General features: G+C 36.8%; 1 protein-coding gene across 6 annotated transcripts in view; it reads right to left on the reverse strand.

The window, feature by feature from the left end:
- Nucleotides 1-25,097, reverse strand: part of PLCL2 (phospholipase C like 2) — a 161,287-nt gene that overhangs the window by 85,532 nt on the left and 50,658 nt on the right. The window lies entirely within an intron of this gene.

Here is a 25,097-nt window from a genome sequence, read left to right on the forward strand (position 1 = left end):
GAACTACTAGGAAATATTGTGACTGACTTTTCAAAAGGAGTAATGAAGGAAAGACAGAGATTAATGCATCAAAAAAAATGGCAAGAGACAAAAGTATTATCCTTGAAACAAGGTTTTTTTTGAAATATTAACAGATAAAAATATTAGTGTCCCGGAAAGACAATTTGTGAGGAAGATCTGGAAGAAATGGGTTGATTATATGTTTTATATCTATCATAAAAGACTAGATATTTGGATCTATACTGGATTTTGATGAGGAAAGACTAAAGTTGAATAGATATTGTAATTTTCTGTATTGAAATTTTATAATGTGTTGCACTGAATTTTAAATAGAATATTCTCAAAAGATCTTATGTAAGAAAGACCTGGGGGGAAATTATATGGTTATAGAAGATATAAGGGAGATATTTTTTGAATTGGATTGGATTTTTATGCTTTAGCTGGTTTTAAATACTTTAGGATTAATTTGTTCTATTGATTTATATATTTTATTACTGTTAATTGTTAATTTTTTTATTTTTTTATTTTTTGAAGGATTTTGGTTATGTTAGGAGGAAGTCAGAGATAGAGAGGGAAAATTGGTATAATAGTTTTGGGGGAAAATTTTCTTAGCATATGTTTGTTTTATTTTTAACTATACCTTGTGCTTGTTCCGGGAAGTCAGGAGGGAAAGGGGAGGGTATTAGTGAAGGGAGGGGGGTTGGGGGGAAAGGGGAAAAAAAATTTTTGTAAAACTTTTTGAATTAAAAAAAAAGAAAAGAGCTGATGTAGTTCCCATCTTCAAAAACGGAAAAAAACAGATCCAGGAAACTACAGATCTATCAGCCTGACCTATCCAGCTTGATTCTGGAAAAGATAATCAAGCAACAAATCACCGAACACCTAGAAGCAAACAAAGTAATAATCAAAAGCCAACATGGGTTTGTCAAAAACAGATCATGCCAGACTAATCTTATTGCATTCTTTGACAAAATGACAAAATTAGTAGACCAGAGGAATGCTGTCGATATAATTTACTTGGACTTCAGTAAAGCATTTGATAAAGTAGACCATAACCTACTACTAGATGAAGTAGAAAAATGTGGATTAGACAGCACCACCACCAGATGAATTCGTAACTGGCTGACCAACCGCACTCAACGTGTAGTCCTCAACGGAACTACATCCACATGGAGGGAAGTATGCAGTGGAGTACTCAAGGCTCTGTTTTAGGCCCAGTACTCTTCAACATCTTCATCAATGACTTGGATGAGGGGATAGATGGGGAACTCATCAAATTTGCAGATGACACCAAGCTGGCAGGAATAGCCAACACTCCAGAAGATAGGCTCAAGTTACAGAAAGATCTTGACAGACTTGAACATTGGGCGCTATCTAACAAAATGAAATTCAACAGTGAAAAAAGTAAGGTTCTAAATTTAGGCAAAAAAAACCCAAAATGCACAGGTACCGGATATGTGGTACCTTGCTCAATAGTAGTACCTGTGAGAGGGATCTTGGAGTCCTAGTGGATAACCATTTAGATATGAGCCAGCAGTGTGCAGCAGCTGCTAAAAAAGCCAACACAGTTCTGGGCTGCATAAACAGAGATAGAATCAAGCTCACGTGAAGTGTTAGTGCCACTTTATAATGCCTTGGTAAGGCCACACTTGGAATATTGCATCCAGTTTTGGTCGCCACGATGTAAAAAAGATGTTGAGACTCTAGAAAGAGTGCAGAGAAGAGCAACAAAGATGATTAGGGGACTATGACATATGAAGAACGGTTGCAGGAACTGCAACGGTTGCAGGAACTGGGTATGTCTAGTTTAATAAAAAGAAGGACTAGAGGAGACATGATAGCAGTTTTCCAATATCTCAGAGGTTGCCACAAAGAAGAGGGAGTTGGGCTGTTCTCCAAAGCACCTGAGGGTAGAACAAGAAGCAATGGGTGGAAACTGATCAAAGAAAGAAGCAACTTAGAACTAAGGAGAAATTTCCTGACAGTTAGAACAATTAGTAAGTGGAACGACTTGCCTGCAGAAGTTGTGAATGCTCCAACACTGGAAATTTTTAAGAAAATGTTGGATAACCATCTGACTGAGATGGTGTAGGGTTTCCTGCCTGGGCAGGGGGTTGGACTAGAAGGCCTCCAAGATCCCTTCCAACTCTGTTGTTATATTATATTATATTAAAATGTGATTTCTGTAGTAACAGAAGATTCCCTTCTAGGAATAATCTTTTCTCTCATAATACATTTCTTTCCATACAGATAAGCACATTAATTAAACACAATCTTAATCCTGACAAAATACTTAATCTCACCATTTTCCTTTTATGTATTTTATCATTTAATGATGCTATATATAAGAAATATTATGAACTATATTCTTTAGCAATGTAATTGTTACTGTACCAACTACCGTACAGTAGAAATGAGTTATTATTAATATTAACCTACTCGTTTCTCATGTGAAGTAGGAGATCAAGATGGTAGCATGCAAGCTTGCCGTCTACTCTTGGCAACAACAGAAGACCATCCAGAGAATATGAATATTTTGATATAGCCATGTATTCTTTCTCCTGAGATAGGTGACATAATAGTTTTCATCCTATCATAAAATCAATTCACTTTAAAAAACCTGCTTTCTCTAGCGAGAGTAGAACTCATGTGATACAGGGAAAGGAAAGATTCTGCTCAATGACATGAATAATTCAATTAGTCAATTAGTCAATTCAATTATTCAATGATTCAATTAGTCATTGAACCTTTGTCATGGTCAGACCACTCTCTCCTTCGTCTGGACTTTCGGACCGCCGCTCAACACCGCAGGGAGGCGGGACAAATGCGTTGGTTGGTCTGATGGACCTGGAGAGGTTCCTGATGGAGCTTGGGCCGCTCCCTGGCGATCTGGCCCATGGCTCGGCCGAGGAGCTTGTTGCAGCCTGGGAACAGGCCATGGTGGGTGCTTTGGACCATGTCGTGCCTTTGTGGCTTCTGACCCGGCGTAGGTCTCAACCAGCTCCTTGGTTTTCCGAGGAGCTGAGGGAGATGAAGCGCCGGAGAAGACGCCTAGAGAGCGCGTGGAGGTCCAGCCGTTCTGAAGCTGACCGAACACTAGTTAGGTCTTTTACTCAGACCTATCTAGTGGCATTGAGGGAGGCCAAGCGGGCCTATGTCTCTACCCTCATTGCGTCAGCAGTATACCGCCCAGCCTCCCTGTTTAGGGTGACTCGCTCCCTCCTTCATCAGGGGGGTTGCAATGATCCCTTACAGGGTTGTGCTGAGGATTTCAGCAGGTATCTGTTTGACAAAATCGCTCAGCTTCGGGACGGTTTAGACCAAAATTGGGTAGTTTCGGGCGAGGTGACGGAGGCTAGTCTTGTTGAGACCATCTGGGAGGAGTTTGATCCTGTGGCTCCCGAGGACATGGACAAGTTGCTGGGGCGACTGAATGCCACCACGTTTATTGAACCCGTGTCCCTCCTGGTTGGTGCTGGCCACCCGGGAGGTTACACGAGGCTGGCTCCAGGGGATTGTCTTTGAGGGAGGGTGTTGTTCCCACCGCCTTGAAAGAGGCGGTGGTGAGGCCCCTCCTCAAGAAGCCCTCCCTGGACCCAGCTGTTTTGGGCAACTACCGTCCAGTCTCCAACCTTCGCTTTGTGGCGAAGGTTGTTGAGAGTGTGGTGGCATATCAGTTACTCCAGTACCTGGATGAATCTGTCTATCTAGACCCGTTCCAGTCCGGCTTCCGACCCGGGTACAGCACGGAGACAGCTTTGGTCGCATTGGTGGATGACCTCTGGAGGGCCCGGGACAGGGGTTATTCCTCTGCCCTGGTTCTCCTAGATCTCTCAGCGGCTTTTGATACCATCGACCATGGTATCCTGCTGCGCCGGTTGGGGGGATTGGGAGGCACCGTTTTTCGGTGGTTCTCATCCTATCTCTCCGACCGATCGCAGACGGTGTTGGCAGGGGGGCAGAGATCGACCTCGAGGCGACTTCTTTGTGGGGTGCCACAGGGGTCGGTGCTCTCGTCTCTTCTGTTCAACATCTACATGAAGCCGCTGGGTGAGGTCATCAGTGGGTTTGGGGTGAGTTATCAACTGTACGCGGATGACACCCAGCTGTACATTTCTACCCCTGACCACCCCAATGAAGCTGTCGAAGTGTTGTCCCGGTGTTTGGAAGCCGTACAGGTCTGGATGGGGAGAAACAGGCTCACGCTCAACCCCTCCAAGACTGAGTGGCTGTGGATGCCGGCATCCCGGTACAGTCAGCTGCAACCGCGGCTGACTGTTGGGGGCGAATCATTGGCCCCAATGGAGAGGGTGCGCAATCTGGGTGTTCTCCTGGATGGACGGTTGTCCTTTGAAGATCACTTGGCAACCACCTCCAGGAGAGCTTTTTACCAGGTCCACCTGGTCCGCCAGTTGCGCCCCTTTCTAGACCGGGATGCCTTATGCACAGTCACTCACGCCCTTGTCACTTCTTGCCTGGACTACTGCAATGCTCTCTACATGGGGCTCCCCTTGAGGTGCACCCGGAGACTTCAGTTGGTTCAGAATGCAGCCACGCGGGTGATAGAGGGAGCCACTCGTGGCTCCCATATAACACCGATCCTGCGCAGGCTGCACTGGCTACCTGTGGTTTTCCGAGTGCACTTCAAGGTGCTGGTTACCACCTTTAAAGCGCTCCATGGCATAGGACCGGGATATCTTTGGGACCGCCTTCTGTTACCACATGCCTCCCACCGGTCGGTACGCTCCCATAGAGAGGGTCTTCTCAGGGTGCCGTCAGCCAAACAGTGTAGGCTGGCGACCCCCAGGGGGAAAGCCTTCTCTGTGGGGGCACCTACCCTCTGGAATGAGCTTCCCCCAGGACTTCGACAGCTTCCTGACCTTCGCCGCGAGCTGAAGACGTATCTATTCTTCCGAGCAGGACTGGCTTAAATAGGGTTTTTAAATATGGATTTTATTGGGGTTTATTTTATATTTTGTATTGTATTTTAAATTTTAGGCCATATTGAATAAGTTTTTTAAAGAGTGTTTTTATTGTAATATATTGTATTATTTTATATGCCTGTTCACCGCCCTGAGTCCTTCGGGAGAAGGGCGGTATAAAAATTAAATAATTATTATTATTATTATTATTATTATTATTATTATTATTATTATTATTATTATTATTATTATTATTATTATTATTATTATTATTATTATTATTATTATTATTATTATTATAAGTGTATGGGAAAAAACTCATGAAAGTTAAAAAAACCCTAAATGCATCCAAGTCCCTGCTTCAAAAAAGATAATCTCATCTGAAATATTTGTCTATCTATTTTTCTTGTCAAATAAGGATGAGAAAGTTTCTAACTATTTGAGACCCATTATGTAAAGGGAGAAAAATGTATCAAGATTATTATTTTTTTCCAGCATCCAACCAGGGTATATTTTTTTATGTTTAATGTTGGATGCTTGGGTCATTTTTTTCTTTTTTATATACAGATTTTGTTTTTACTGTTATTTTATTCCCATTGATAAAACATAATAAATATATATTTTAAAAAGTTGTTTGTTGTAAACCCGTATACTAACAAATATAAATTAAAAGGCATGATTTGGTTTTAATTGCTTGTACTTAATAAGAAAAACTAAGAAAATCAGTATAAAATGCCAGGATATTAAGTGGTTGTACACATGAGACTGAGCATTTTTTGTTACTATCAATACAAACTTGAAAAACAGCAAAAAAATAAGTGAAAGAAATGAGAGTGAAAGTACAACTATAGTAAAATAAGCAAAAGATTAGAAGACAGATCTTTCAGCCTAATGAATGGATTGTAGAAATAAGGAAAAAGAACAGGAATCTTTTTAATAATAGTTACAAATACTGTAGCTGTTTTGCACTGAGGTAATTAAACCATGCCATAAAACACTGTACGCCTATTTGTATGTTTTTATCCAGGTTGTTGATTAAAATCATATATATACAGTATAAGAAATGTATGTAATAGAAGCAAAGCATGACTGGGAATATATTGAATGTTTACCAAATCATTGAACAGGGAGCAAAATAAAGATGTATATTTGTTGATTAATGTATTTATGGATAAATGTATAAAGGTATACTTACGGTGATGACAGAAGTGTGTTCAGGATGAAATATTTGTAAAAACATTTGGCAGATTTATTTTACTGATACTTATATGCTGCTTTATTATCAGCTCAAGACTGCATTGAAAGCTAAGATAATTGTGTTTCACAGGAAAAACTAGAAGAATGATTGCAAGACATATAAATGGTGACAAACTAGAGCAAATACATTTGTGAATATATCTTTGTAGAATATTTCCTAAAGGTGGGAAAACCAATGAAAATTTTTAAATAGTTAGACCTCAACTTACAACAATTTGATTAGTCGAGTGATAATAGGTTTCTCAATAAGAGATGGAGACAAAAATAGACGTTGAATAAATATAGATAAATACAAAAGGGATTACAGAGTCAATTTGGTGCATGGTTTAAGCCTTTAAGGCATGGGTGTCAAATTCACGGTGTCAACATTGCCGTCACATGACATTTTGCGATGTTTTTTCCCTTAACAGAGCTGGGGTGGGCATCGCCTACATGTGACGGATCCATCCCGTGGGCTGCCAGTTTGACACTCGTTTTAAGGCATCAAGCTAGAAACCAGTGACATAAAGCCAGTTGGATGACTTCACTTTCTCTCAGACTAGGAAGGAGATAATGGCAAATACTTCTGAAAAAGCTTGGCAAGAAAACTGTAGGAATTTGCTCAAGCAGTCTCCACAAATTAGACACAACAGAAGGAAAGAAAAATCTAGTCTGATGATATGTTGAAGTAGTTTGAGAATCAAACTGAGGTATGTGTATGCATGTGTTTGTGTCTGTATATGTATGAATGTGAATGGGTTGACAGTATTGAGAAAGTTATGGCTAGATGGAGTTGATAAGATGTATGAAAAGAAACAAAAAGTTTAAAGCATGACTATCCACATTTGGCTTGCCTGGGCAGCACTCACTGAGTGAAGAGGAATTGTCTTGGACCGCACCTAATAAAGTAGACAATGTATATAAATCATATAATAATTTTAAAAGTTTACGATCTTGTGAAGCCACATTACTAGTTGTTCAGAACCACACGTCCACAGGGTGCGGATTGGATGCCTGATTTAAAGAGTAAAAAGCAATATAAGAAGCAATATATGGACATGGAAACAGTAACAGTTTGCAAGGCTAGTAAGTTATACATAGACTAAGTAATGGTGGTGGAGTTGACTAGATTTGCTATATAATGCTATTATTTTCCTTCCTACCTCATGTCTTTAATTTCTTTGAGTAGCTTTTTCTTACTTCCTCTATGCAGACAGTTGCTTATCATAAAAGGAAAAAGCATGACAATATATATGTTTGCTTTGCTTTGTTGATTTTACATAAGAAATACATTTTATAATAAAATACTGTAAGCACATATGTAGCTATTTACAGCGGGATGTGTGTGCTTATGTTAGGCTTCAGTCTAAAGTTGGATACTAAAAACATTCTTTTTAATGAAGAGCAAATATAAATCCTGTTTTTTTTGGAATTCCAAACTGAAAAGCAACATTACAAGAAATGATACCTATGCTGCTTCAGTGGGAAAAAGTAGAATTCAACCACAGAATATTCAAACAATAAAATTTTTGTATGTTTGCAGATGCATTTTTAACCAGCCATTTTTTGGCACTTACTTATACATGGCTATTATATTTACAGGCAGTCTTCCACTTATTCGATGGACTCTAAAAAAAAACTACTCACAATGAAGCAGTTGCCAAGTGTCTGAATTTTGATCACATGACCATGGGGATTCTGCAATGGTCGTAAGTGTGAAAAAGTCATGTCACTTTTTTCAATGTTGTAACTTTGAATAGTCACTAAATGAACTGTTGTAAATTAAGAAGTTCTTGTAATTATGCATATACATTTACTCATCCATAGCAAAAAACTGAATTTGTTCTTCAGAATATTCTCTTGCTAGAAGTATTGAGAAATATTACAAAGAACTTTTTCTTAGAATGTCAACAAGCATTTTCTAAAACACAAAGTCTTTCAAAGCTATAGTATATGTCACTTTAGTGCCACAATACCAGAACTAAAGTATATAATCATAATTGTAAGCAAATTCTGCTTTGTCATTTAGTAATGGGGAAAAACCTTTACATTCTCAAAAGAGGAAGTCCATAACTGTCTTACTAAAAGGACTTAAAATAAAGCACTTATCTCATTATCAAACAGCATCACTGCCTGAAATTAATCTCACTTCACCATATTGATACAACCTTGAAAAAAAGATAAGGGGGAAAAGAAAGGGACAGTGAAAGTAAGAGTGAAGCAGACCAATAGATAATTATAATGAAACACTGTAATTCTCTGCAGCATTACATTATTACTATAAGCAGCCTCGATTAGTTCATTAAGAATAACTGTTTTAGGAAACTAGCTAGGAAACCACAGTAATCTTGTCTATGCTCTTAGTGAAGCTATACAGATTGCCAACCACTTTAAGAAAAACAACATTAAAAATATTAAATATTCCGAAACAAAAGACTCACAAATACTTTTTGGAAAATATATATTTATTTATATTCAATTTTTATTATTTTTTACAAATAACTCAAGGCGGCAAACATATTCAACACACCTTTCTCCTCCTATTTTTCCCACAACAACCCTGTGAGGTGAGGTCACCTGAGAGTATGTAGACTGGCCTAAGGTCACCCATCTGGTTTTCATGGCTAAGACAAAACTTGAACTCACAGTCTTTTGCTTTCTAACCTTAACCACTAGACTAGACTAAACTGGTTCTTTGAATCCAGAATTATCAGACAAACAAATCTCATTAATGATTTTATTTATTCAATAATTTGAATCTCAAATTTAGGCAATACTCACTTCCAAATATCAATCAATGTCTAAAAGCAAAATATTATATATATACTTTGTCAGAAATAAATCAATGGAAATTTCTCATGGAATGTATCATTTCAGTTTAATGTTTTTTTGTTTACGTGGCATATCAATTGTTACCTTTCTTATATTTCAAATATTTTACAGATCACAACTATTCCACAAACTCCAGGGTTAACTGATTAATCAAAATATGTTGAAGTATTTCTTTTGTCTTAAATTCTTGTTAAAAGCCTATCAAATATATCAGCTGGGAAAAACATCAGCTCTCATTTATAAATTAAAGTTTTACTTCAGAAAACATCTTTCAGAAATCTAGTATTATATATATTCAGAGCATTCAGCATTCTTGTTTTTGAAATTTAAAACCGACTGTCAAGTAAAGTGCTTTTTTATTTGATATTGGAATGATTTCACATCTTTCAAAATTCTGCACATAGGAGAACATTTTTCTGTCTTTTTTAGTTTAGATAGCTATGTATAAACAAGAAACTGCAGGGGAAAAAACCTTCTCCGGAAGTCAAAGCCAGTCTAAACAGACCCTGGCATCTGACTTGAAGGTTCAATTCCTGTTAACTGTTTCAAAATTATATTTTATACACAGGGTAAACAATTCTTCTTAAAATAAATGAATACAAATGAGAATCTGTTACCTGTCTTCCAGTTTTGTTACAGTGCTGCAACAAAACATTTCTATAAGTCATAGTAACTGATTTTTCAACTTCTTAAAATATTAAAGAGTTAATAAAACAATTCTAAAAATTCTAGGCAATTAAGAGCAAAAAAAAAAACCAACCACCAACACATCACTTGCTTCCAGGATTTTTTAAATGATCTTTATCTCTGCAAACAAAAAAGTATGAAATTATATTTTTGCTTACGAATTATATTTATGCAATGCTGTTAGTTCATCTTTAGCCATTTTTAACTATATCTTAAAATAACAAAGAATAGTTCTTTTGTTCCGAAAAGTATATTGATCTCTTCTGGTATTGTAGATATAAAAAAGTAGGAAATTCCAAATTATGTTACCTTATTATCATAGCAAGTGTACATATAGTACAATCATTTGTAGAATATATTTGTATTATATTATTGTAATATAATAATGCAATAGCATTCATTTCTTAACATCTTAATCAGTGGCCCTTAAGAGGATTAACATTTCTTAGCTTTTTTAAATAGACTTAAATATTAGAAGACATACATTGTATTACCCTATAAGAATAATAATATGATTTTTAAAAGCATTGAATGAAAAATAATGCCTCCAATGTCATTAGCTGCCAACAGATGGCAGTACTGACATGGTACAAGTTTGGATGGGTTGTTTAGCATCTGTTCTTTCACTTCAGTTGATAGAAAGTTGCTGTGCGAAAAGGTTGAATTGCTATGAAATGGAAGCCTGCAATAAATACTTGTCAATTCATTTTATGCAATGCATCATGACTGAATTTTCTACCATTGAAGGAGTCGCTCCAACTGATATTCTGTGCTAAATGCAGGCTGTTCATATAATGGTTCTGTTGATGCAAGTACCGTGCGTTACTGGGCCAAAAAATGTACAGATGGTGAACCAGAAAGCACTGATTTGTGTGATCAAGCATGAAGTGTATAATCTATCACAGCTATCAACAAGAAACATTAAACTGGTAAAGGACAATCAGTGGATCAATCAAAGGGGAACTGTTGTTAAACTCAGCATTTCACAGGAAAGTATAGACTATATTATTGAAAGTGTTTGTTAGATATAGTCACTGCATGTGACAGCAGAGATGAAAGCTTTGAGAACTGAAATTTGTCAATAGTCATACTATAGAAATAAAAATGTGGAATTTTTTTACAACATTGTGACAACCAAAGATGATGGGTCCATGGACCCATCATTATGACTCAAAAATGACATGTCAGTTTATCAAATATGATTACAAATCTTCAGCTGCAGGAAAGAATAATCAAATCCCAGGCTCTAGTTTAAAAAAAAAACTTGTGGTAAAGTTTTGGGGGATACACATTATTCACATGGACTTCCAACTCAGTGTTACACTGCAACATTAAAAAATATAAACACTTTGTTTATATTTGGAAGCACAAGAAAGTAATTTTGCTACAACAACGGAACGCTAGGCCTCATACCCCAGGACTCACTCAATAGACATTTAACAAAATTGAATACCACAGTCTTACCTGTTCCTCCATATAGTCCAGACCTACTACTATGTAACTTCCATTCTTCCTCAAAATTGAAGGAATATTTTGTAAACAAAAGCAGTAGTAACTGAAGAATCAAATGAAAAGAAGAGCCAATTTATTCTAACCATTAAGTCACCGGACTACAGATTAGGTGATGGTGCTTTTGAGTCCTGGCAGAGACACAAAAGGCAGCTGGGCAACTTAGTGCCAATCACTCTCTCAGCCCAATTCACCTCACAGTGTTGTTGTTCTTGAGGAAAAATATGAGGATAAAAGAATATTAGGTATGTTTGCTACCTTAAATTATTTATAAAAGTAATAAAGGTGAGATAAATTTTGTTTTAAAGAATCTTAAAAGTGAAAAGATCCATTAAAACAAGGATGAAGAGACCACGTGTGGAGTTCTTTGTGGAAGGCTTTACAATATTTGCCCCTAATTTGCACAAGTGTGTGGTAAATAGTTTGTAAAAAGGATTCAATTTCTTTGGATATTTATATTTGCATCTTTCCACATATCAGGCATCTTTCCTCCCCTATGATAAAAATTCATATTTTGCAAAATTTGCAAATATTCACCCCAAAACATTCATTAATTAGAGGCTCCATGTTATTCCAGCTTTTTTCTTGTTTAATCTTTATAATTTCAGAAACCTTTCGTTGTTATAGATCCAATCATAATTGGTCTTTGCTTTGCTGCATTCTTTGGTAATATTTTTAAAAGTATCTATTTTGCACCTAGAAACCATATCCTTTGTACAAATTAGAATAACTGATGAAATGCTTCTTGTACCATCATATTATTCCTTAGTATATAGTATTTTTGAAATTCTTGAAGTTTCAAATTTTTTTTAGTTTATATGTCAATCATTTCTCTGGTTTATTCACAAACTCACATTTTTTTTGCTTTCACAGTTCATTACCTGAACTTACCTGAACTTATCCTCTTATTAAACAGTGGCACATTCGATATCATTTTTGTTTGTGAAACATGGCTGAACTCATCCCTTCCTGACTCCATTATCTCAAACAAAGAATATCAAGTTCATCGATCACATCGTGAAAACCGAAGAGGTGGTGGAGTGGCTATCTTTTACAAAAAGTCACTGAATCTAAAAAATATCCAAGTAGCACATAAACTCTCTCTTCCTGAAACTATTGTATGCGACCTATCACTTGACACTACTCTTCGATTCTTACTATGCTACAGAGCCCCTGACTATGACATTACCATGCAAATATGCTAACCTCAATGCTAACATGGGCTACCTCTTGCCCATATCCTCTCACCTTCCTGGGTGACCTAAATCTACCTCTCATTAACTGGACAACTAATGAATGTTCAATTGACCCAATCCATACTACACTATACAACGCTGTTACAAACCTAGGTCTTGAACAACTTGTAACTAACAATACAAGACTCAACAACTGCCTTGATCTCATCTTCTGCAACAATTCAAACTCAATTTACGGACTAGAAATTAAAGAACCTTTTTCCAACAGTGACCACTGCATGATTGATTTTCATCTCAATATACGTCCATACTTAAATCGTCATAACAACAGTACTCCCAACTACAACTTCAAAAAAGCCAATTACGACCTTATAAACAACGATCTTTCATTTCTGGACTGGCAAAATTTGTTTGCAACCTGCATATCCGCTGAAGACCACTATAGAGTCTTCCTACTTGAAATCAATAGAGTCATTAAACTATATGTACCACAAATGACTACCATGATCAAGAAAAACAAACTACCCATATCAATAAAAAAGCTTCAATCAAAAAAAAATCCCTCTGGAAAAGAAACAAAAAAGGCTATGTTACAAATTTCAAAAACCGCTACAGAAACATATGCAACCAAATAAAAACTGAATGCACAAATTACTACACCAAGCAAGAAGAGAATCTTCTGCGCACAAATTCCAATCGTGCCTTTTATAATTTTGTTAACAATAAACTTAATGACTCTAGATCCATCCCACCACTAAAAGATTCTAACAACAAAGAATGCAATGACGAAACAGTTAAAGCAAACTTCTTCAACATTTTCTTTGGCTCAGTTTTTGTTAACTCCGATAACACATATCCGACTTTCCATAAGCGTACCAGCAATGATTATGATAATTTAACTCATATAGATTTCACAGAAGACAATGTTGGAAAAGCTCTTCACAACTTAAAACCATCGCTATCTATTGGACCCGATGGATTGTGCGCATACTTCTTAAAAAAACTTTCCATTAATATAGCAGAACCCCTAAGTATTATCTTTGAAAAAGCTTTCACTACCAGTTCTCTTCCCAAACTTTGGTCACTAGCCACAGTCATCCCTATCTTCAAAAAAGGAGACCCCAGCTTGGTCAAAAACTACAGACCGATCTCCCTTTGCTGTGTCACCTGCAAAGTCATGGAATCTATCATCAACCAATCCATTACCTCACACTTAGAAACAAACAACCTACTCTCCAACAAACAATTTGGTTTCAGAAAAAAAATATCATGTAACTTACAACTTCTGCATTGCAAAAACATATGGACTTCAAATCTTGACCAAGGCAAATCAATAGATGCAATCTACATAGACTTCTGCAAAGCTTCCGACTCAGTAGTACACGATAAACTTCTCCTAAAACTAATATCCTATGGCATCTCAGGACCCCTCCACAAATGGATATCTGCTTTTCTGTCTAACAGACAACAAGTGGTCAAAATTGGCAATGCTCTATCAAATCCTGTTCCTGTCAAGAGTGGCGTTCCTCAAGGCAGCGTTCTTGGACCAACACTCTTTATACTATACATTAATGATCTTTGTGACCATATCTCAAGTAATTGTATTCTCTTTGCTGATGATGTCAAACTATTTAACATCACAGACAATACTTCTATCATTCAAAACGACCTTGATCATCTAACCGCTTGGTCTAAAAATTGGCAACTCCAAATTTCAACCAGCAAATGCTCAGTCTTACATATAGGAAAAAAGAACCCAAAAACTAAGTACATACTAGATGGACATTACCTTACAGATGACCCCCATCCTGTTAAAGACCTTGGAGTTTTCATGTCAAATGATCTAAGTGCCAAAGCCCACTGCAACTACATAGCAAAAAAAGCTCTAAGAGTTGTAAACCTAATCTTGCGTAGTTTCTTTTCCAAAAACACCACACTATTAACCAGAGCATATAAAACATTTGCTAGACCAATTCTAGAATACAGCTCGCCTGTTTGTAACCCTCACCACATCTCTGACATCAATACAATTGAACGTGTCCAGAAATATTTTACAAGAAGAGTTCTCCATTCCTCTGAAAACAATAGAATACCCTATTCCCACCAGACTTGAAATCCTAGGCTTAGAAAACTGGATATCTGCTTTTTTGTCAAACAGACAACAAATAGTTAAAATTGGTAATGCTCTTTCAAATCCTGTTCCTGTCAAGAGTGGTGTTCCTCAAGGCAGCGTTCTTGGACCTACTCTCTTTATAATATATATAAATGATCTTTGTATTGATATTTCAAGTAACTGTGTTCTCTTTGCTGATGATGTCAAACTTTTCAACACCACTGACAATGCATCCACAATTCAAAAGGACCTTGATCATCTATCTGCCTGGTCTAAAATTTGGCAACTACAAATTTCAACCAGTAAATGCTCAGTCTTGCACATTGGAAGAAAGAACCCAATCACAAAGTACATGCTTGATGGACATTGCCTCGCAGATGACCCCACCCTGTCAAAGACCTTGGAGTTTTACATCTAACGATTTAAGTTCCAAAGCCCACTGCAACTACATAGCTAAGAAGGCTCTAAGAGTTGTCAACTTAATTTTACGTAGCTTCTTTTCAAAAAACACCATGCTACTGACCAGAGCATATAAAACATTTGTTAGGCCAATTCTTGATTACTGCTCTCCTGTCTGGAACCCTTACCATATATCTGACATCAACACAGTTGAGCGTGTCCAAAGGTATTTTACGAGAAGAATTCTCCATTCCTCTGAAACTAATAAAATACCTTATTCCACCAGACTTGATATCTTGGGTCTAGAAAACTTGGAACTTCATCGCCTTCGACTGGATCTGGGTTTAGCATATAAAATCATCCGTTGTAATGTCCTTCCTGTCAATGACTTTTTTAGTTTCAATAACAATATCACAAGAGCTACAAACAGATTCAAACTCAATGTCAACTGCTCCAGTTTAGATTGCAGAAAACACGATTTCTGTAACAGAATTGTATATACTTGGAATGCATTACCTGACTCTGTGGTTTCTTCTCATAACCCCAAAGGTTTCACTCAAAAACTGTCCACGGTTGACCTCACCACTTTCCTAAGAGGACTCTAAAGGGGCGTGCATAAGAGCACAAACGTGCCTACCGTTCCTGTCCTACTGTTTCTTTCCCTATGTATATACACGTTTTTAGTACCTCATTTCTCCTCATATATACGTTCATATATTTATAACCTTTTATGTAACGCTTGTATATATTGTTATGACAAATAAATAAATAAATAAATAAATAAATAAATAAAACTTGGAACTCCATCGCCTTCGACAAGACCTAAACTTAACTCACAGAATCATCTATTGAAATGTCCTTCCGTTTAAAAACTACTTCAGCTTTAATTGCAATAATACTAGAGCAACTAATAGATTTAAACTGAATGTCAACCGCTTTAATCTCAATTGCAGAAAATATGACTTCTGTAACAGAATCATCAGTGCTTGGAACACTTTACCTGACTCTGTGGTCTCTTCCCATAATACTAAAAGCTTTATCCAAAAACTTTCTACTATTGACCTCACCCCATTCCTAAGAGGACCATAAGGGGCGTGCATAAGCGCACAAACGTGCCTACTGTTCCTGTCCTATTGTTTTTCTTTTCTTCTTTCTATATATATGCTTAGACCTCCTTATATTTACCCATATATGTTTATATACTATATAATCTTTTGTATGATTCCTACATATATTATTGTGACAAAATAAATAAAATAAATAAATAAATAAAATAAATAAATAAAAAATAAATAAAATTTTTATTTCAGGTTTTATCTTTCCTCAATAGTTCTGTAACTGTTCTTTTTATCTCATTCAAAATAACCCTTGTTTTGTTTTGGCAATTCATTTTAAGTAAAGTATTACATTGTGTAAAATATTACAAAGGCTCTACTTGCCAAACAATTCTTAAGTTGGTGCCTAGATTTAGATTATTATTATTTTTTAATTGAAAAAATTTTAACAAACAAAAACATTTTCCCCCTTTTTCCCCCCCCTCCCCCCACAAACCCCCTTCCCCCCTCCCTCCCCCCCCAGCTTCCCGGGTCAATCACAAAGTATTGTTATACATAAACCAAACATAGAGTAAAATTTTCCCTTCTAATCTAATTAACCTCATCCAAATCTTTTCATTTCCCAACCCCATTACATAAAATAATATTTCCTAATTATTCAAAGGCAATCTGATATTTCTTAATCTGATATCTGTTTTGTAAATAATCAATCCATTTTTTCCATTCAATTAAATATCTTTCCTGCGTATTGTCTTTCAAAAAAGCTGAGATTTTAGCCATCTCAGCCAAATTAGTAACTTTCAATATCCATTCTTCTATTGTAGGTAACTCTTTTTTCTTCCAATATTGTCCAATCAACAGCCTTGCTGCTATTATTAAATTCAGAATCAATTTAGTCTCAATCCCTGTACAATCCGTTATAATTCCCAAAAGGAAAAATTGCGGCAGGAACTTTATCTTCTTCTTCAGGACATTTTGAATAATCCACCAAATTCTTATCCAAAAGGCCTTAATTTTCTTGCAAGTCCACCAAATATGAAAATATGTAGCGTCATCACAGTCACACCTCCAACATTTCGCTTGGATATCAGGATACATACATGATCATTTTTTGGGATCTAAGTGCCATCTATAAAACATCTTATAAAAATTTTCCCTTAAATTCTGTGCTTGTGTAAACTTAACATTTCTAACCCAGATTTTCTCCCATGTTTCCAACATTATTGGTTCCTGAATATTCTGTGCCCATTTTATCATACAGTCCTTTACCAAATCCTTTTCTGAATCTATTTCAAGCAACACATTATACAATCTCTTTATATGCTCCTGGGTCTGATTTCTAATTTGCTTTATTAAATTTTCCTCCCTTTGCATTATACCAATTTTTTGATCTTCTTTCCATCTAGCACTTAGTTGCCCATATTGAAACCAAGTATAATTCCTCCCTTCTTCATTTAATACCTGTAATGATTTTAATTGCAATCTACCTCCTTCAGCATACAAAAGTTCTTTATAAGTAATCATTTCCTGTTTCTGTTCTATATTTATATTCTCTATTGCATGTCTAGGGCTCGCCCATATAGGAATCTTATAGTCTAGTTTATAAGAATATTTTTTCCAGACCCGCAAAAGAGCACTTCTCAACACATGATACTTAAAAGCCCTATCCACTTTTTTTCATAAAATAAATACGCATGCCATCCATATAACAAGTCATAACCTTCTATATTCAAAATTATTTCCTCCGTTAAATTAAACCAGTCACTCATTACTGAAAGGGCTACTGCTTCATAATATAGTTAAAATTAGGCATTTTAAGGCCACCTCTTTCCCTTGAGTCCAGAATTATTTTAATTTTAACCCTCGCCTTTTTACCTTGCCGTATAAATTTATTAATCCCAATCTGCCAATCCTCCAAATTTTTAGCTTTCTTAATTATTGGTATCATCTGGAACAGAAACAAAAATCTAGGTAACACATTCATTTTGATAGTCGCAATCCTCCCCAATAGCGATAACTGCAATTTTTTCCAGATACTCATATCATTCTGAACTTTTTGCCATAGCAAGTCATAATTATTCTTATAAAGTTTCTTGTTCGATGAACTAATATAAACCCCTAAGTATTTACCCTTTTTTACCACCTCAAATCCCGTTATTTCCTCTAGTTTTTGTTTCTGTTGTATAGACATATTTTTGATTATCACTTTTGTTTTATTCTGATTTATTTTAAATCCTGATACCTTTCCATATTTATCAATTGTTTCCAACAAAAATCTACTTGAATTTATAGGATTTGTTAAAGTAACCACTACGTCATCTGCAAAAGCTCTAACTTTGTACTCATATTGTCTAATTTTAATTCCCTCTATTTTTGTTAATTCTCGTATTTTATACTTGAAGATTATTTTTTTAAAAAATAACACATTTTATTTTACATCACTATTCATTTTTCTGTAATATTACTATTTCAATAATATTATTTCATTTAGTCTCCATCAAAAAGTAGTAGCCTTCTTTTTCTAAACTCATTGAGTTATGGTCAGAAATAGTCTGATAAGATCTTTTTTTAGAAATCTTAATAGAACAAAAAAAGCTAATTTTAAGGATTTTTCTGCTTCATCTGCTTCAATTAAAGTTATGGAGCTGGAGACTTTTTATTCAATCTTGATAAATGGTGCACAAAATAAACAGCTAATGAAGAAGTAGAACAGGAATAGGCAATCCAATACTCTCCAGGAACTTTAAATCTAATCTCCTATTAGCCTCAACAAATGGAGTTGTATTGCAGATACTTCATCGTAAATTAGAGGGACGCAGTGGCTCAGTGGCTAAGACACTGAGCTTGTCAATCGAAAGGTCGGCAGTTCAGTGGTTCGAATCCCTAGTGCCGCGTAACGGGGCGAGCTCCCCTTACTTGTCCCAGCTTCTGCCAATCCAGCAGTTTGAAAGCACGTAAAAAATGCAAGTAGAAAAATAGGGACCACCTTTGGTGGGAAGGTAAGTGTTCAGTGCGCCTTTGGCATTTAGTCATGCTGGCCACATAACCAGAGAGACATCTTTGGATAGCGCTGGCTCTTTGGCTTTGAAAGGGAGATGAGCACCGCCCCCTAGAGTCGGGAATGACTAGCACATATATGTGAAGGGAACCTTTACCTTTTATCTTTAATCCTAAATTATGATAGGTAGAGGAGAACCAGACACACTCAGGTCTGAAAGTTCTTAGACTTGAAGTTCATAACATAACAGAACTTCCTTTTCAATCTAACTTACTTCACAGAATTATCCTCATAAAGGATTAAAGAAAAGAGTAGACTATCTCTTGAACAATTTAAATGAAATACAGATTGGTTCTCCTAAAGACAGAAGAATCATAAAATCTTACCTTACTTCCTCATTAACAATCTGAGAGCAATGGATAAGAGTTAATTCAGTTAATGAAATATACCTTCTCCTAGTTCTCCTCTACCTTGTATTTCACTTGCATAGTATACAACTGTAAATTTATCACTGAAATGCACAGAAGTACTATTTCTCAGAAACTGAGAAATATAAACTGAAATTTTGAAGGCATTTTACAGTTAAATCATCCAATGTATCCATTCATTTCCTTTTGGGACACTGAAAAGTTCCACTATGTTTAGGAAAGAAAAAATACTAATAGAGAAAACAATAAAGCTTTTTCAATAATGATTATTAGATGGGGGGAGAGAATCTGCCTTTGTCATATTCTCAATGAGTCTAAAATAACTATTTTAAGAATAAATTCTCTTAGAGATAAAGCAGATATGCATTTCTAAAAACATTGTTTATTAATAATATGAACTCAATGCACATATTATGTAGCAGACTATTCTGACAAACATGGATACCAATATTACTGGAAAACAAAAAAGGGAGATATTAACAAATCAAAAAAACAAAGAAAGAAAAAACAAGAAAGAAAAAAACCTTTTGTTTGTCAACAGATCTGTCAATATTTAAGAAAATAATATTCACAATACAAACAAAAGATATACTTTAAAACTTATAGAGAAATTGAAATTGAAAAAAATATTACAAACACCAAAGTTACAACTTCCCCACTCTGAAACACATGGAAAAAGTAGATTCATTAACTAATACTGCTTCATATAAAAAAGCAAAGTGGTTTACAAAATATAAAATGCAAAATAGTAACAATGTATTTAAACCATATTTTAAAAGAAAAGAATGGGGGAAAGTAAAGCAGTAAATAAAACCCCATTATTCCAAACTCATACAGAATTTTAGGGGAGAGAGAATTCCAAAATGTTAGCCTATAAGCAATTACAGGATGACATTTTGTAATTCTATCCACAGACAATAGGATCTATCCAGATGAACTCAGAAATAAATTATATAACGATCAATTGGTCCTGACCAGTTTAAGGCCTTTACACTATAAGTAAATCATGGTTATGGACTTCCATGGGTATGTGCATCCTTGCAGCTACATCAACATCCTAAAAAGAACCAGAGCTTGAATATGCAGGCTTACAATACTTTCCATTTAGCTTTGTCTACTGCACTGAAGACTTTGATGCAATCAGGATGTACCAAATGGTACACAACCACATGATACCCAGAGGTTACAAATGGGACATGGAGAATTGCAACACAGGTGAGCCCTACCACAGAAAACTAACACAGAGACTAACTTTTTGGAAGCAGGAACTATCTTTACTATAAGACCCAGAGGGCCTCTGAAAAGACCTAGAGGGCCCCTCAGAAATATTACCTAGTCTAAGTCAGGATTTTATACATGCAACCAAAATTAACAATAATCAGGTTTTAAAGCTAACTGAAAATAGGCAAAATACTCCTGTTGCAACTTGGACTATTTTTGCCAAACTTAAGTTCAGCTACAAAAGCAAAATAAACTGTAGTGAAGCCTTTGGACAAAACCAAATTTAAGAATAGGGCAACAGTAGGAGACAAGGTAGCAAGAAAAATGTATTTCTCAATCAAAAAGATAACAAATGTTTTAAAAAATACATTGTATGCAGGAAAGTAACAGCGTCGTGTATTATTTACATAAATATGGATTTATACCTTATTTCAATATCAACGTTTATCATACAATTTGGGAAAATTATATAGAATCAAATGATAGACAGAATCATTTTAAAAATATGAACCTACAATATTTGTTAAATCTATGCATTTTATCAATTCCATGTTTTTCCAAAAAGATGAGCCATCTTGAAAAGAATCCCTATCACGTTTTTGAGCGCATGCAATCAAATTAATCCCCATCCACAAAATTAGCCCTAATCAAAACCTTGCCAATCCCGGGGTACAAGGGGTGGGGCAAGGCACATAGGTAAAAAATAAGCTAGAGTGGGGATAGGGGTGGAGCTGCCATACTTACCAGGCCTCACAGACCATGACACCTGGCTCGCTTTCTTCTGCGGCTGCTTGCCGCCACTCACACGTATCACCCTAGCCTCCGTTTTGCCTTCAGATGCCTACCGGAAGGCATCTGCAGCCAATAACAGAGCTCCGGATTGATCCAGAGCTCTGTTATCAGCTGCAGATGCCTTCCGACAGGCATCTGAAGGCGAAATTGAGGCTGGAGCAATGCATGTGAGTAGCAGCCAGTGGCCACAGAAGAAGTGGGCCAGCAGCAGGGTCCTGCTGGGTGGAGCTATCAGTGCCCCACTGATAGCTGCAAGGTGAGTCAATAATTAGAACACTCCAAAAAGAAGGCCTAGCCGGTTTTTGGGGGGGTCGAAAGAAAATAAGTCCTGGCCTTCTTTTTGGAGAAACATGGTAGATTTCTGCATTAGCCACCATATACCATATTTTTCGGTGTATAAGATGTACCTTTTTACCCCAAAAAAGATGAAAATCTGGGTGCGTCTTATATGCTGAATGTAGCCCCACTCACCCACTGGCCTCCACCCTTCGGAGGTTGTGCATCACATTTTCCAGCAGCGGGGATCTTCACATTAGGGTGCTGCTTGGAACCAGCTGAAAACCCCCACTGCTGCGTTTTCATAAGGACGCACAGCTCTGCAAATTGCATCGGGGAATTGAGGAGGAAAACGTCGGAAAACACAATATATGGAGGCAACGCTCTTTTTCCTCCCCGATTGCCCTAAGCAATTTGCAAAGCTGTGCGCCCTCCTCCTCCTTATCTGCAGTCTCACTTTCTCTTTCCTCCTGGCCAGCTCCGCCAGGAGCAGAGGCTGACTTCAGAAAAGGAGGAGGAGGGCACACGGCTTTGCAAATTGCTTCGGGCAATCGGGGAGGACCCAGCCTGATAGGTGGGAGGCATCTTCCTGGATGAGGCCGGCTTTGGCCCTGGCTTCCTTCTTGGTGTGATCCCCTCTGCTTTGGGGTGGGGTGGGGTGGGGAAAGGAGAAAGGAAGGAAAGGCGAAGGAATACCAGGTCATGGAACTGCTTACGGTGAGCTCTTGCAGAGAAGGGAGGGAGCCTTCCAACTCTGCAGGAGGTGTCATCTCTCACACTGTTGCAAAGTTGGCGTTTCACCTCGCTGGTGTGTTGCCACATTTGTCAGTTTCCTCTGGTATTCCTTCGCCTTTCCTTCCTTGCTCCTTCCCCCCCCCGCCACTCCACTCCAAAGCAGAGGGGATGCTTTCCTTTGCAGGGAATGGGGCAGGGGGCGTTAATCGGTCGTTTGAAGGGGAGGGGGAAGATGCATGCTCTTAACTGCACGTGCCATGGTTGGTGTTGGAAGAGGAGAGGCGGAGGCACTGGGGTGCTCATGCTTAGGCCCTCTGCCCCCCCCAGGCTGCCCCAGATAAGATCTCCGCCATCAAGCTGTTTTGAGGAGGTTGCAGACAGCTTTGTAGTACTCGCTAAGTTGCTCTTTAGCCACAGCACCCAGCACCTCTCCACATGCAGAGGGCTTTCACTGAGGAAAGAGCCAAAGCCGGCAATGTCCAGGAAGGTTCCCCCCCTCACCTATCAGCCTGGGTCCTCCCCAGTTTCTCTTGTAGAAGTAGTTAGCCACGTCCTCCGAAACCCACTTGACGGTGGAGATTTTATCCAGGTTCCCCCTCCCCTTCAAATAACCGATCAACCCCCATTCCCTGCTACACTATGCAAAGCGCTTTCCTCACCGAATCCAAAAAGTGCAGCTGGCACTGCCACCTGAAAATGCTTTCCTCAATGGTTCACCAAAGCATATTGGAGAGAAACTGGCTGTCACCTGAAACACGGCTCTGTGAATTGCATTGGGCCAACGGGCAGAGGTAGAATTCTTTTTTTCTTGTTTTTCTCCCCCAAAATTAAGGTGCATCTTATACTCTGGTGCGTCTTATACACCGAAAAATACGTTATATTGAAAATAATATCACATACCAAATGAAATATATATTACTGACTTTAATTTGGAAAATAACTGTTTTACAGTGAATATGTATTTCTGCTCTGTAGCCATGCATTTGTATTAAGTGTAATAATCCTGAATATAGATATCTATAAACAGCACATTAAGAAGAAAAGCCCAGTTTTCAGAAATTTTACATAGATATTTATATACCATGTAAACAATTATGAAATTCCAAGATATGGCTCACATAAAATTCATATAGCTTTAATGCTGATAACTTTTACATGGAAGTAAGTTCCACTGAACCTAGTTGGATTAGCTTCCAAGTAAACATATATAGGATTTGGCTCTAAAGAAGAACGACACTCCTGTCCAAAATAAGAATGAGCCAATGCAACTAAAATAGCACTGAAACTCAGACCACATGAAATAATGACAACAGCTATACAGATAATACAAAAATAACCTTATATTATATGCAGAAATTGTCAAGCAATTATGTCCTAAAAATGTTAAAGGAAATATGCAGTTTTGCACTGACTGCTAGAGAGGTAATTTAATGTCAACAAATTACACAGAGAAGGCAAAGTTCATCTTTGTATAACACAGTGTGGATCTCCTTAGCTTATTTCCAAATAAATTATAGTTTAGGTTAAAACAGTATTTCAAATAAAAATGAATAGTTTAAAATACATTTAATAAACCATGCAACATAGCACAAATTACAATATCCTCATTTAAAGATATCTGTAATACTTGAATCTGGACTTGATTCAAAAGACCTCTGGCATTCTTAACTAAGATCAGATTATATTTATACACAAATATAGACTACTGTGTATGTGTAGAAAATCATATTGTCTATTTGTAGAAACTTAGCATTGTAGAAAAACTTTACTACAGATTGCCACATACTGTGTTGTGGGTTATTAACGGTCTGCAAAGCCACTCTTTAAAGAAAGGATAGATGCAAAATTTTGACAAATGCATTATGGTAATGCCTGTCCTTGAGTTCTTCCCTTGAATCTCAAACAAGATTTTGAAATAGAATTTAAGGCTACCCAAAACATTTACTCCTAGAGAACAAGAGAAATAACACAGATTGCAGTACTGATATGTCACTCCATATAGAATCCTATTTTATGTAATTTTTGGTGCAGCTCATTTCTGCACCAAATAGGCAGGATGGAATATATGCAAATAGGCTGTTTTAACTGGGATTATTTTTTTTTGAGTACTTTTTCTATATTTAAACAAATCGCATAGAAATATTTTATTTTTGCTCTCTATATACTATTGTCTCATCTCTAACACTGTCAATCTCCTGAATGATATGCTGTCACCTTCAAGAAAGCATTCTATATTTTTCTCTTACCCACGTCATTAATCCCTCATGTTCATGACTTGCTATACATCAGTCAGCAAGAGGAAAAACTGTTCTGCACAGGTGCACCTAATAGCCCCTATGATCAGCAAAAAACTATTTAATTTATAATCTTAATAAGGTGAATTTATTTTATATTTTATTGAGGTAGAATAGCCTCCCATCCATTCTGAAAATACAACTTAATTGCCAAGAACCTTTTACGGATAGACTTTACATAAATTAAGAAACATGCAACATATTAACAAAATTGGTTAATCTTGACATCTTTCCTGGCCTGCACAGCTGCAATTACTACCAATCAGCAGTCAGACTGCTTATAATTCTAAGTGATCAGGATAACCTCACTTGCAGAGGGTCACTTGCACAGGATCATTCTGTATCCCCAGCAACATTTACCTTCAGTTCCATCAGCTAATTTGTCAAGAACCTTTTACAGAGAT

Source organism: Ahaetulla prasina, chromosome 4 (genome assembly GCF_028640845.1).
Source record: "Ahaetulla prasina isolate Xishuangbanna chromosome 4, ASM2864084v1, whole genome shotgun sequence".
NCBI lineage: Eukaryota > Metazoa > Chordata > Lepidosauria > Squamata > Colubridae > Ahaetulla > Ahaetulla prasina.